This window comes from Gracilinanus agilis, chromosome 2, assembly GCF_016433145.1.
Source record: "Gracilinanus agilis isolate LMUSP501 chromosome 2, AgileGrace, whole genome shotgun sequence".
Taxonomy (NCBI): domain Eukaryota; kingdom Metazoa; phylum Chordata; class Mammalia; order Didelphimorphia; family Didelphidae; genus Gracilinanus; species Gracilinanus agilis.
In genome coordinates this window covers 674,677,778-674,693,069 of record NC_058131.1, presented here as the reverse complement: position 1 = coordinate 674,693,069, position 15,292 = coordinate 674,677,778, and positions in this window count along the sequence as shown.

Genomic DNA, 15,292 nt, shown 5'->3' with positions numbered 1-15,292 from the left:
TGGCACTGTCTATGAGAGCCACCAGGTCTGCCAATTTCCCCTCAAGAAGTGGTTGCTTCACTCTTCCTTTCATGGTAGTGTAACCCAGGTCTCAAAGCCCATTGTTATGGGGCTCTCTCCTCATTGGTGGAGATCAATGCCCAGCACCTGGGCAAGGAGTGGAATAGAGCTGGAGAGCAGAGAAGTCTCTTGACTTCCTTGGAGTTTCTTCGGGTTCTTCCAGCTTGGAATTTGCTTCAGGTACTTTTGGCTTCCAGTTTTGAGAAAGATGATGGACGATTCCAACCTCACTTCAGGTTGTTGGAGGGAGAATAAGAATAAGAGAAGAAGCCAACATGAGAGAATCCAGGACCAGGAGTCTCCATCATGCCCCTATCCCAGCCTGCAACACTGACTTAGGGGTATTTTCCCTTGGGTGAGATCTGGGACTCTCTTGGTGGAGCTGAGTTACCTTATTCCCAATAAGAGAGATTCTTCACTCTATATTGTTTGCAGTACATTCTATTAAACTATCTGATTTTTGTCTTGCTATCAACTTTGATAAATGAATTTCTTTGCTATTTATTATGTGTGTTCATTGTGGAACTAGTATTTGGTGGGAAGGGAGTCCTCCTTTCCCCATTAATGAAGAGTGATTAGGAGTTTAGGTTGAACTTAAAAATGGCATCCTCTAGACCAGTGATGGCAAACCTTTTAGAGATGGAGTGTCAGCCCCCCCACACCCCCTAGATTGTGTGCCCTGCTGGCCCCCCACCAGAGACTGAGTGCCAGGCCCCCCCCCATCCAGAGACAGAATGCTGCACCCCACCCCACCCTTACCCCAAACAGGAGAGGGAAGAAGCACTCTCATTGGACTGCTGGGCAGAGGGGCTGATGATGAGAGGTACCTGTGGAGAGGGGTCGGGAGTGACCTGAACACTCCCCTCCCTGCCTCTTATGAGCTGTTCACCTTACCCACTGTGCACTCCCATTGGCCTGCTGGGCAGAGGGACAGGGGATGTGAAAAAATGCTGTCAGGCACGGTGGAGAGGAAGAAGGGAACAACTCTGCCTAAGTCCCTCTGCCTTTCTAGCAATGAACTTGGTGAGTGGGGAGGGGGATGGTTTGGGGTGGGTAGAGTGGCCCTCATTCTCACAGAGAGCACTCTGTGTGCCATCTTTAGCACCCATGCCATAGGTTCACCATCACTGCTCTAGACTAATAAATGGAGTGAAAAGATAGCATTCTTTTTTTTTTAACCCTTACCTTCCATCTTGGAGTCAATGCTGTGTATTGGCTCCAAGGCAGAAGAGTGGTAAAGGTAGGCAATGGGGGTCAAGTGACTTGCCCAGGGTCACATAGCTAGGAAATGGCTGAGGCCAGATTTGAACTTAGGACCTCCTGTCTCTAGGCCTGGCTCTCAATCCACTGAGCTACCCAGCTGCCCCCAAAAGATAGCATTCTAACTTGCTATCTGCACTCTCAGAGGAGAACAGAGTGGTCAATTTTGGGGCTCCAACCTCCTGCTTCTCCTCCTGTCAGGAAATAAGGTCTCTTTTGGAGAAAGGCAGAAGAATATAGAAGCTACAAAGCCACCTGCCAAACCAGTATGGAGAGCCTCACCAGTTTCTTCCACTTTTTTTTTATCCCCCCATCCCTTTCTTTTTCCTTGTTGCTAGGCAGCTGGTGGCTCATTGGTTAAAACATTGGACCTCCCCTTTCCCTTCCCACTGCCCTAAGTCAGAAAGATCTGAATTCAGATCTTACCTAAGATCCTTTCTGCACGACCCTGGGCAATTCACGTATACTTTATCAGTCTTAGTTCATCTGCAGAATGGGAATAATAAAACATCTACCTCCCAGAATTGTTATGAACATCAAATGAGACAATATTTGTAAAGTGTATGCTCAGCACAGTGCTTGGCACAAAGGGGTCATTTAATAAATGTTGATTCCCTTTTTACTTAGTTTGCTTTTTTTTTTTTTCTGTTTCTGATTATCTCTGGCCTTCTTGCTCATTCACTTCTCTCTTTCTCTAGGTCTCTACCTTTATCTCTTGTTCTTGTTTGTCTCTTTTTCTTTGACTTGACTCCTCTTTCTTTTGTATCTTGTTTTCTCTTGGCTTCCTGCTCTTTGTCTCTCTGTCTCTGTTTCTCTCCACCCTCCTTTCCTGTGCCTATCTTTGTGTTTCTTTTCTTTTCTCATTTTCATTCCTGTCTCTCCCACTCTTTCTTTTATTTCTTTTGTTCTCACATAATTTCCTATCTCTGTTTTTCACTCTGTCCTTCCCTCCCTCTGAGGGTTGGCAGGGTCCCAAATCAATCTACTTGAGGACAAAGTTAACCTCAACTGCCCCAGGTCTGCAATGCCACTTCCTTGCTTACAACAGCACTACCTGGCATTGTGGAAATATGTGGAGTTCACTTAGCTCCAACCCCCAGTTCCACAATAGGAAGAAACTCAAGCTGAAGAAGTGATCTAAGTAGAAAGAGAAGATGAGAAATTTGGAGATAGGGAGGAATCTCACGAAAGAAACCATCTTCATACCTAAGGTAGGGTACCTCCATGCTTTGTCTCCACTAAGAGCTATAGACTCTTAGTGACTACAGGTGAAATAAACGGAAGACTTCTGTGTGAAGAAGGGACCTTGATATCTCTGATTAGGGTCTGAGGATGGACAAGAGATGGTAAAAGCCTCTTTCATCCCAAAAATATTTGGATTTATAATGGAAAATTAGGATCTAATCCTGTTGTGGGAGAAACACACCCAAGTTTGTAACAGGGTATCACCCCAAGAATGGGAGATTCAAACTCCGTTCAATCCAAAAGTAAGAAAAGAATTTTATTTGAAGAAGTGGTTTATGGTGGCACAATAGCCCAATAGTTGGTGGAATAGTCTAGGGGCTAATTAGGTAGCCTTAAAGGAAAAACCCAGGGGCTAATCGAGTAGCCTCTTTGGAGCTGAGAGTATACAGTAGCAGCTCTGCTATAGAGTGGCAGCTTCCACTGAGGAGTGGCAGCTTTCACACCCACTCTGTGGATCAGGGCTGACATATTTACTGGGGTCTGGGAGCTTATTTCCCATTCTGAATTCAGGTGGAGGTATATTTTGGGGTTTGTTGCTGTAGGGAATAAGGAGCATGCACAAGTTTGGGGGATTTTTCTGGAATGCCAGAGTCCCCTGGTATGCAGGTTCCATGTTCCCCCTCTGTCCCCCTTGTCATCATTTTGTCAATGTGGGAGAGGTCTTACTGTCCCTCTAGAATGAAAATATGGGGGGGGGGAGGGATGCAGTACATTGGAGGACCACTATAGGTAATTAATTAAAGGTTCTAAGAACAATATGAGTAATTAATAAAACATTAGTCACAGAGCTGCTGCCCAGGATACAACATTAGTCAATCAAAGCTTTGACTAATGCCGAAACTACAGGTTTTGCAGTTGATGTGCCAACTAGTGAGAAATGCAAGATTTCAGAGTATGAGGGTCCTGTTTCTATTAATATCCCTCACTGCTCACTGTCAGCCCACATTGATCTCAACAATAGCCACTTTCCCCTACCTTTGGTTAGTGGGAAGCAAAGAGCTACAGAAAGTTGAATTTGCAGCTATGCAACCTTGCAAAAGTCATTATCCCTCCATGAATCCCAGTTTTCCCATTTGTAAACTAGGTTATTAGATTAGATAGATGTTACATTTTCTTGAAATGTTGACTTTTTAAAATTCAATTTTATTTTGTTCCAAATTCTCTCCCTTTTGCCTCCTCATTCCTTTGAGGACACAAGATTTGTAAGGGAATCCTGCCAGCTATACCAATTATAAGGGGGATCGATCTGTTCTGCACTGATTATGCCATTTGTAGGGTGGCTTACATTCCAAAGAATACTGAAATGCCAAAGCAAGAGGAGCCCATGCCAGCTTGGTTATTAATAGATTTTTATTGAAGTTAATTAGGTTAATTGGGTGCATTGGGGGAATTTACTCACAAGAGGCTAGTCTTGGGCAGCAGAAAGACAAAGTGACGTGGTGGATCTCCACCATCAACCCCAACCAGGTCAGATATTATGTAGAAACAAAACAAAGGAGGCATAGTGCCAGGGATAACCCAGGGTAAAGCGCGAGTTTTCCCATGGGATGGCTGGAGCTTCTTTTACTGTTTACATTTACATTCTCTGTGGAGTCACATTCTCACTCTGGATACCACTGTACACCCCCCTCCCCACCCATTGAGAAAGCAAGAATAATAAAAAAGTATTATGAATATATATAGACATGCAAAATAAATTTCCTCATGAGCAATATTCCAAGAAAAGGAAATAGAAGAAAATATGCTTCAATCAGCACTCTGAGTCCATCAGCTCTCTTTTTGGAGGAGGATAGCATATTTCATCATGAATCTTTTGGAACTGTTGTTGGTCTTTATGTTTATCAGAGTTACTAAGTTTTTCAGGGTTGATTATTTTTATGATGTTTTAGTCACTATATAAATTGTTCTCCTGGTTCTCCTCACTTTTATCTTTATCTGTTCATACAAGTCTTCCCAGGCTTTTCTGAAACCATCCCCTTTATTTTTTATATCACTAATATTCCATCACATTCATATACCATAATTTTCTCAGCTATTACCTAATTGATTGATACTCCTTTAATTTCTAGTTTTTTACTACCACAAAAAGCTGCTACAAAATATTTTTGTATTTATGGTCTCCCCTTTTTTTTGTCTCTTTGCGTTAAGACCTAGTAATCATATGGCTGGGTTAAAGGGTACGTACAGTTTTTTAACTTTTGGACACCATTCCAGATTGCTTTCCAGAATAATTACACTGATTCTAGACAGCTCCACCAACAGTGTACCAGTATAACCATTTCCCTTCCAGCATTCTTCATTTTCTTTCTTTCTTTCTTTCTTTCTTTTTTGACATCTTAGTCAATCTAATGGATGGGAAGTACTCTCTCACAGCTGTTTTAATTTATACTTCTTATTAGTGATTTAGAGCATTTTTCATTTGCCTTTGATGGTTTGATTTCTTAAAATTATCAATTCATATCCTTTCACCATTTATCAACTGGAGAATTATAATTTTTCTTGTAAATTTGACATAGATCCCCTTTATATCTCAGAAATGAAAGCTTTATCAGAGAAACTTGTTGCAAAGATCCACTCCTCCCAGTCTCCAGCTTTTCTTTTCATTTTAATTGCATTGGTTTTGATTGTGCAAAATAATTTTAATTTTATGCAATCAAAACTACCCATTCTCCTTCCTGTGAACCTTTATTTTTCTTATTTGGTCATGAACTGTTCCCTTATCCATATACCTGAGAGAAAATTTTTTCCATGCTCCACTAATTTGCTTATGATATTCTTTACATCTAATTTATCCACCCATTTTGAGCTTATCTTGTTATCTTAGATGAGATGTTGGTCTATACCTAGTTTCTGTCAAACTATTTTCCAAATTTCTTATCTGTTTTTAGCATATAGTAAGTTCTTGCCCTAATAGTTGGAATTTTTGAATTTATCAAATACTAGATTGCTATGTTCATTTATTTCTGTGGGTACCTAATATATTTTGCTGATCAATTTCTATTTATTACCCAGTACCAAATTGTTTTGATGATTGTAGCTTTGTACTATAGTTTGAGATCTGATAAATCCAGTTCTCCTTTCTTCCTATTGTTTCCCCCCCCCCCCCCCCTGTTTTCCTCGATACTCTTGAACTTTTGTTCGTCTAGATAAATTTTCTTATGATTTTTTTTCTAGAAACTGACATTTTGGAGTTCAATCCTATGGGCACTGATTCTTCCCTTCTCATCCCCAGGAACCCAAGAAACCTAAACAACAAATGAAGAGGATGGGAGTCAAGACAGAGTAATGAGCTTATTCCCTTGCAGTGATCTTTTTCCAGAGGTTCCTAGTCCCTAAGTGACCTTGGGAGTCAATTGATAGTTGAGTGAGAGGAGTAAGAGAACAGAGGAAGTTTAAAGTTCCATTTATTTTGCCTATAGTCACTGAGAGTCCATAGCTCTTGTGTGGAGACAAAGCGTGGAGGTACCCTACCTTAGGTATGAAGATGCTTTCTTTTGTGAGATTCCTCTCTATCTCCAAATTTCTCGTCTTCTCTTTCTACTTAGATCACTTCTTCAGCTTGAGTTTCTTCCTATTGTGGAACTGGGGGTTGGAGCTAAGTGAACTCCACATTATTTCCACAATGCCAGGTAGTGCTGTTGTAAGCAAGGAAGTGGCATTGCAGACCTGGGGCAGTTGAGGTTAACTTTGTCCTCAAGTAGATTGATTTGGGACCCTGCTATGAGTCCTTGGAGCAAGAAGGACAAAAATAGTTTTGGAGATTTTGCTAGAAATTTCCTAAACATCCTGGCTTGCTGCTTTTTAACCTTCTGACCAGATGGCTTCTATTTTTTATTCCCCCCCCCCCCACCTTCTGGATTACATGTGAACCTTGAGAACTGCTTCTAGCTGAGGGTGTTGGAATATGATTTTAGTAAAAGGACTATTTGTTTAATCTTTCTGGATCTGAGTGATCCATTGTATCAGATGCCCCAATACTTCTCAAATCCTATACTCTTCCTTTCTCTCTGATTCTCTGTATCTCTCTTTTTGGCTTTCTATGTCCCTATGTGAGTCCCTTAATGTTCTTTTCATGGTATGTCTCATTTACATTCATATTTTTTCCTCAATAAATAATCAGCCTTTAAGTTTGGGTATCGTCCCACTTTCTGGTACTTGGCCATATTCTCTGCTATTCCCTCTTCACGGATACCCTTTTCCCGCTATTCCTGGATTCAGTCTCCTTCCCTGAGATTCAGACCCAGTTACTGATACTCACCCATCTCTGATACCCAGTTCTGGTTCTCAATGCATATCCTTGGTATTCGCCAGCTTCTCTGACACTGATCTCCTTCCCTGACAAATCCCATTCCTGGTATCCAGTTGTTCCATCTCCATTCTTCCTGTATCTAATTGTCTCATCTCATCCCTGATAACATTCTTTCACTTCTGGGGTGCATTTCCTACTCCTGATATTAACCTCCACCATTGGTATATATCCCCTAATTTCTGGTACCCATCCTTTCTTTTTTCTGATTGATAGTTCTGCTGGACTTGGCTGTGGGTAGAACACATCTGGGACTTTATGTTCAGGTCTGGATGTATCTTGATGATGAGGACACTGGAGAGCATGCTGTACAAGGACTGGTTGAAAGAACTGAGAATGTTTATCATGGTGAAGAAATCTAAAGGATATGGCAACAGTTCTTAAATATCTCAAGGGTTGTCATGTGAAAGAGTGATTTGATTATTCTGCCTGGGCATGGTAGGGAGGGTGGAGAGAGAAAAAGCAGACTTCCCTATGATGAAAGGACAATTAGAGCCATCCATAAATGAGCTGGGCAGCCTCAGGAGGTGGCAGATGCCCTCTCACCCAAGATCTTCTAGCAAAGGCTAGATGATCACGTCTTGGTACATGGCAACAATTACATGTTGACTATTATTTACTCTAGGTTAGACTAGAAGACTTCTGAAGTGCTGATCTCTAACTCTCAGAGTCTGTGATTCTATCTTGTAGCCCTGAATCTGTCCAGACTTGGCCCATGGTCCTACTTTTCACTCTCCTTCCTGATATTCATCCCTTAGTTCCATCTCCCTCTTGATATTCAGCACCTACCTCTGGCCACCTGCTCTCCCACTGCCATTGGACTATTTATCTGTATATTATTAGGAATCTGACGACCCTTTTTGTATATTGCCTATTTATCCTCCAAAATGTTTGAACTAATTCATGGTCCCACCAAGAGCAGTGTTCCTGGTTTCCTAGAGCTCTGCCAACAAGAGTTAGGATCGTTTCCTCTCTCTAGTTGTACTGTATTTTGATCATCAATAAAGACAACCAAATAAACATGAAAGATAAGAAACTGAATCTCATGTAATCTGCTGTGTCATTTAGCATAACTGAACCAAATAAATGATGATAAAATGAACAAGCAGTACATTTCCCGTATTTGTTTCCAAGTCTCTCCAAAGTTCATCTTATGACATTTTTTCTTTTAGCTTATAGTTGTAGTTAACATATTTACAATTCTGGTTCTGCTGATCTCTCTCTTTTTTTCATCACTAAATATATATCTTTATATATTCCTTATATTTACATTTCTTATTTTTGACATCACATCATTATACTATATTCATATAATTTATCTGTTGTCGTTGTTTAGTTGTTTTTCAGTTGTATCTGACTCTTCGTGACCCTATTTGTGGTTTTCTTGGCCAAGATACTGGAGTGATTTGTCATTTCCTTCACCAGCTCATTTTACCCATGGGCAAACTGAGATAAATAGGGTTAAGTGACTTGCTCAGGGTCACACAACTAATAAGTGTCTGAGGCCACATTTGAACTCAAATTGCATTGTCCTGCCTCTAGGTTTGGTACTCTATCCACTGTGCCACCTAGCTGCCTAATTTAGCCACCCACTCTTCAATCATTGGGCAAATAAGGGAAATCTCCACTTCCCATTCTCATTCTTCTAAATTTCTTTCTTCCCAGACAAAATCTGGCTTCTAGTCAGCCCCCCTCCCCATCCCCAATCACAAATAAATGTAGTGAGTCGGTATTTTGTATAACCATGAATAATTTCACATTAATGTGTTCTTTTGATTTTAAATGATGCTTTGAGGGTAAAGTCATTTAGTAAGGAATTATTGGACTAATAGGTATGGCCAATTTTGTAGCTCTTATTGTATATTGGCCCAGCTTCTCTCCAAAACATTTGAACTAATCTATGATCCCACTAACAACAGTATGGTAGAATTCTTATTTCCCCACAGCCCTATCAATAACAGATAGGAATATTTCCCCCTTTCCTTTTACTATTCAGATGGTTTGGGGATAATTAGTTTCTCTGCCATCTGGAGACTGAGCACCCCAATAAAATGTAAGCTCCTCGAGGGTGGGTTTGTCAGTGTACTCTCAGTGTATGACTTGGTACCTGGCCCATAGTAGGAGGTGAATCTTCATATCGCTGCTGCTCTCTCTGATGACTCTACTGCCAACAGCTTACTTGCTGTTAGGGGCTTCTACAATTCCTGGTTGCTCCAGTAGAAGCCACAGGCCTGGATTCTTCTAGCTTTGCCACACATCTCCTTGGGCTGGTGAATCAAAACAACATTTTTCACAGAGGCAAGTTTTGACATGGTCTTTGGTCTTTACCTCCAGAGTTCTTGTGTGGCAGAAATGGTAGTACTTTCTGTGGGCTAAAAGTCTCAAAGCAGCTCATTCATGAGCACAGCTGCCATGGATCCTCCCACACAAACAATAGCTTCTGGAATGGTGATCTGGAATCTTGAGCTACTTCTCTCCTTTGTGGAGGAATTGATGCTGATGCAGTAGCCTCATTATCTAGCAAGTGGCATTTTTAAAGAGTCTTGGCTAGTATTATTAGGGTAGCACAAGGCTGTCAACAATCTCTACTTGTTTCCCAGACAGCCTAAGATGGTGTTTCTGTTTCTAGCAGCATAGATGCTCTCAAGAAACTCCATGAGAGAGAAGGAAGGAAGAGGAGAAAGATTTCAGAATTGGATACTTTTCTTTAATAAAATGTTTATTGACTTTAATTGTCAAGTAACCAGTCAAAACAAAAAAAGGGCATTCTCTACAAATTAAACAATATGTTGCATAAAATGTTCATAAAATCGATGGTGGGAATGTCTAAGGAGAAATGAGTCTAGAACTTCCTTTCCCACAATGTGTTGGGCCAAAAAAAAAAAAAAAAAAAGGATTGTTTCCTGGGGGAGATCTTCTGGGCTATGTTCTTGCCTACTACTTATATATAATTGTACACACTTACCAAGGTGGGTTGGGGGTCATACATTAATCATGGAATCAGTATCTTAGAGGCCTTCTAGCTAAGCTATATTTAAGTATAATTTTTTTCTACATATACCTGTAAGGGGTAGCTAGGTGGCTCAATGGATTGAGAGCCAGGCCTAGAGAAGGAGGTCCTGGGTTCGAATCTTACATCAGATATTTCCTAGCTGTGTGACCCTAGGCAAGTCACTTAACTCTTATTTCCTTGTCCTTACCACTCTTCTGCCTTGGAACCAATACACAGTATTGGTTCTAAGATGGAAGATAAAGGTTTTTTAAAAAGTAGCTGGTTTATGTACATGTCAAACTCATGTCTTTGGCTTTTCTTGCCTTATGTTCTAACTCATTGGAGTAAACATGGGAAAAACTTATTCCTCATGCCTTAGGCTGAGCTGTAGTTACATACAAGGATGAGTAGTGCTGCTCAGCATTCATCCTTTTGCTTGGATGTCCCTCCCAATCTTTGGGAAAGGCAATACGTCTTGAAATTATAGTTGGAGATGACTGGAACTGGCCCAGAGAAGGGGCAATGTGACTTCTCATCCTGGCAGATCAGCTGACTTGCCCTGAGCAACCTTTTTTTCAACCCCTGGTATCTTTTTTTATTTTATTTTTTTATTTTTTTTAAACCCTTACCTTCCATCATGAAGTCCATTCTTATATAATTTCATCTTGAGGATCCTGTTCCTCAAACTTCTTTCTTTTTTTAAACCCTTACCTTCCGCTTGGAATCAATACTGTGCATTGGCTGCAAGGCAGAAGAGAGGCAAGGGTAGGCAATGGGGGTCAAGTGACCTGCCCAGGGTCACACAGCTGGGAAGTGTCTGAGGCCAGATTTGAACCCAGGACCTCCCGTCTCCAGGCCTGGCTCTCAATCCACTGAGCTACCCAGGTGTTCCGCAACCCCTGGTATCTTACTTTTTTTTTTTTTTAAACCCTTACCTTCCGTCTTGGAGTCAATACTGTGTATTGAACCTAGGACCTCTTGTCTCTAGGCTTGGCTCTCAATCCACTGAGCTACCCAGCTACCCCTCCCCCCCCCATATCTTACTTTAATAAATTTTTAAAATGAGGAGGGACCAAGTGACTTTCAGCAGATTCCTTCATCTTTTCAGACCTCTCAGTGACGCCTTTCCAAATCTCCCCAAATGCTATTAGCCCTTCTCCCCTTGTCTGCTACTTACTTTTTTTTACTAGTTATAGAATAAGAAGAGTTAGCATTTTTCTAACTTTTAAGACTTGCAGAGTATAATACTCAATGTGTATTATTTTATTCAATCTTTACAATCCTTCTGTGAAGTAGGTGCTATTATTCTCTCCATTTTACAGGTGAGGAAACTGAGACTAAAAGAGATTGACATGATTTAACCAGGGTCACACAGTTAGGATTAGAATTCAAGACTTTTTGACACCTACCTTCTATTCCTCATAGTAGCTCCCCTGATACAAGTGAGATTCTTAAGGACAAGGAGTCTTATTTTTTTTCTTTATGGCCACATTTCTTAACACAGTACCTGAGAAGTGCTTAATAAATGGTTCCTGATTGCTTAGCTTCATTTTCCCCACCTATAAAATGAATGGATTTTCAAAGGTTCTAAATAATGTTCAAAAGAAGAAATGCAAACTATCAACTTTGATACCGAAAAATTGCAAATCACTTTTGTTGTTGTTGTCATTTTTTAGTCATGTTTAATCCTCCATGACTCATTTGGGGTTTTCTTGGCAGAGAATAATCTAACATTTCCTTCTTTTTTAAAATAAAAAATTTAAAACTCTTACCTTTGTTGTAGAATTAATACTAAATATTGGTTCCAAGGCAGAAGAGTGGTTAGCCTAGGCAATCGGGGTTAAATGACTAGCCTAGGGTTACACAGCTAGGATGAGTCTGAGGCCAAATTTGAACCTATGACCTTTCATCTGTAGGCCTGATTCTCTACTGAGTCACCTAACTGCCTCTATGATAGCTTTTTGCATTGGGTTACCCCTTCAAACAGGTTGGATGGTTGTTTGCCAGGTATGTTGTAGAGAGGATTCTGATCAGATGTGGGTTGGATTATCTGGCTTTTGGTGTTCCTTCCAAAGCTAAAATTCAGAGATCTTGTGATTCTGAAAAAAGACAGTATAAGGAATATAGAGATACATGGGAAGACCCTATGTGAATTAATGCAGAAGTAAAGAGAACCAGGAGAGCAGCATACTATGATCACAATTCAGTACATTAAAAGGATACAGAAACAAATCTGAACTATGAAGAAATGTAATGATGCCTTTTGATTTCAGAAGACAGGTAATAACATATACTCTCCCTCAAGAGAAGGGTAGCAGATTCCAAGAACAGACTATTGCATGCACTCTCAGTTGGTGTTGCTTCACCAATGGGTTTTGCTTGATCATCTTTCTTGATTCTAAGAGAGGGTTCCTTGGCATTGGTAATATTGGGATGGGATTGTGGTGTTGAAAATAAAAAGCATGAACCAAACAAAAGATTGAAACAAAGGGATTGGGATAGAGGATCTTAAGGTCATTTTGGACTTTAAAACCAAGATTGTTTAAATTCTCCTCTCCTTTTAGAGGAACATTGTGAAGGAGAGTCAGCTAACATATTTAAAGAATTTTGTGATCTTTTAAAAGAAATGAGTACATAGAGGCAGCCAGGTAGCTCAGTGGCCTAGAGTCAGGAAGACCCAAGTTCAAATCAGTACTCAGCCACTTCCCAGCTTGGTGACCCTGGGCAAGTCACTTAACCTCAGTTGTCTAGCCCTTACTGTTCTTCTGCCTTGGAACCAATACATAGTGATTGATTCTAAGAAAGGAGGTAAGGGTTTAAAAAAAATAAAGGGCCACATAAAGGAGGTATCCCATTTGCCTCTTGTCAGCTACCTGCCCATGGGAGAGCCATTCTAAGGTTTCTGAATTTTTTTTTTTTTTAGCCCAAATGAAAGTCAGAGCCTGTTCCCAGAAAAGAAGTCAGCATTTCTAAGGATTGTAGAAAGAGAGCAGTATTTCTCATCCGGGAACTTGGGCAATCTACCTTGCTGTCAGAGAAGCTGACCTACTTGATTCAGTCCTACAGGTTGTTGAGAAACCTGTTTCCTTGTGCCTGGTCAAAATAATCTCTGGGCTAATGGTGTAGTAATTACCAACTTTGTTCACTCAAGCCTCATGTTACTGTGGGCCTCCTAACTATGTTTCATCTGAACAAACAGGTACTTGAGAAAAGGGGGAGATTCTGCAAAGACTCCCCTCAAGAGAAGGCTACAGCAGGTACCTTTCCCCTCCCCTTCTCTTCTCTCACCAATACACACAACATCCCAATTGAGAGTCCTGCAGAGGTCATTGAAATAATATCTTCTGGAAAACCTAGCTCAGTGAGCCTCACTGGGACCTGGGAATTAGGAGAGGCCATTTGGTTCAACTTTAGAAATCTCTTCTAAATAAATTCTTTTTAACCAAACAAATATACACCATCTTGTTTCTGGAGGCAGCCATCAAGACCTCCAACCCCTCTCCCCCCAGTCCCTCTGCCCCCAACAATCAATCAATAATCAATCATTTAATATATGCACAACCCAGTGAAATTACTTGTCAACTCTGGGAGGGTGTAGGGAAGTGAGGAGGGAGACAACAAGAATCATGTAACCATGGAAAAATTAATATGTGCCAAATAAAAAAAATTTTTTGGAGGGCGGTAAAGTAGCAGGGAAGACCAGGAAAGGCTTCCTGTGAACTTTTTTAAAAAACCTTTTCCTTCTACCCTTAAAATCAATACTGTGTATTGGTTCCAAGGCAGAAGAGTAGTAAGGGCTAGGCAATGGGGATCAAGTGACTTGCCCAGGGTCACACAGTTAGGAAGCATCTGAGGCAAGATTTGAACCTAGGACCTCCCATCTCTATGCCTGGCTCTCAATCCATGGAGCTACCCAGCTGCTCCCTGGAAGATATTTCTTGAAATGTTTTGAAGGATATAAGGATTTCTAAGAGGCAGACATAGGGATGGCCTGAATTCTGGGTATGGGGCACTAAGGCACTGCACATGGGATATACCTATAAGAACAGGAATTACTTGGGGCTGGTTTGGCTGACCCAAAGATGTGGAGAGGAAAATAAGGTATAATAAGGCTAGAAAGGTAGGCCAAGGCCCATTTATGAAGGGCTTTAATATCAAATGGAGTTTACACTTTATCTTAGCTGTATTAGGGAGTTACTGGAGTTGACTGAGCAGACAGAAGTTTATGAACTAAAGTTAAATTCTGCAGAACTTGGAGAATAGTGTACATAGTAACAGCAATATTGTAAGGATTATCAGCTGTGAAAGACTTAGCTATTCTAATCAGTTCAGTTATATGTGACAGTTCCAAAGGACTCATGATGAGCATCCTGGCTACCTCCAAAGAGAGAACTGATGACTTCCTTTTTTTTTTTTTAATTTTTTTTTTATCTTTTAGAAAAGTTTTCCATGGTTACATGATTCATGTTCTTACTTTCCCCTTCACCCCCCTTTCAACTCCCCCCCCCCCATAAACCGATGTGCATTTCCACTGGTTTTAACATGTGTAATCCATCAAGACCTATTTCCATATTATTGATCATTGCATTGGCATGGTCATTTCCAGTCTACATCCCCAATCATGTCCGCATCAACCCATGTAGAACTGATGACTTCTGAGTGTGGATTGAAGCAGACTTTCTTTCACTTAATTTATCTTGCTTCTCCTGGCCCCCCTCCACCTTGGCTAATGTGGAAATGTGTTTTGCATGGCTTCATATATATATAAGGGATATCTTAATTTCTTGTCTTCTCAATGGAGGAGGGAGGAGACAGAGAGAGAGAGAGAGAGAAAGAGACAGAGATAGAGAGAGAGAGAGAGAGAGAGAGAGAGAGAGAGAGAGAGAGAGAGAGAGGCAGCTGGGTAGCTCAGTGAATTGAGAGCTAGGCCTAGAGACAGGAGGTCCTGGGTTCAAATTTGACCTCAGACACTTTCTAGCTATGTGACCCTGGGCAAGTCACTTAAACCCCATTGTCTCCAGCCCTTACCCCTCGCTGAAGAGGAGAATTTAATTCAAGCCTACAACAAACGGGAAAGTCATGGAAGCAAAATCTAGGAGCCAAAGAGATAGGAGGCATATGGTTCTCAGAGCTAGGCAAACCCATCTTGCCTAGATCTTTATTCTATCATGTGTACAATGCTATACAAGCAAAAGGACATTTTGGCACCCAAGCTGTGATTGATTCAGTCAGACAATTTTGGACTGCACCCAGAATTTCCTCTTATGCCATAAGAGTCTGTCAAAAGTGCAAAATCTGTATGCAGTTCAATCAGGGAGCTTTTAGAAGCAAAGGTCTAGGAGGTTGTCCTTTGGTTTACACTACAAATGTAGACAAAAGGATGACATAGAACAGTGGGTAAGTATAATACATCCAACACAATATAAAAG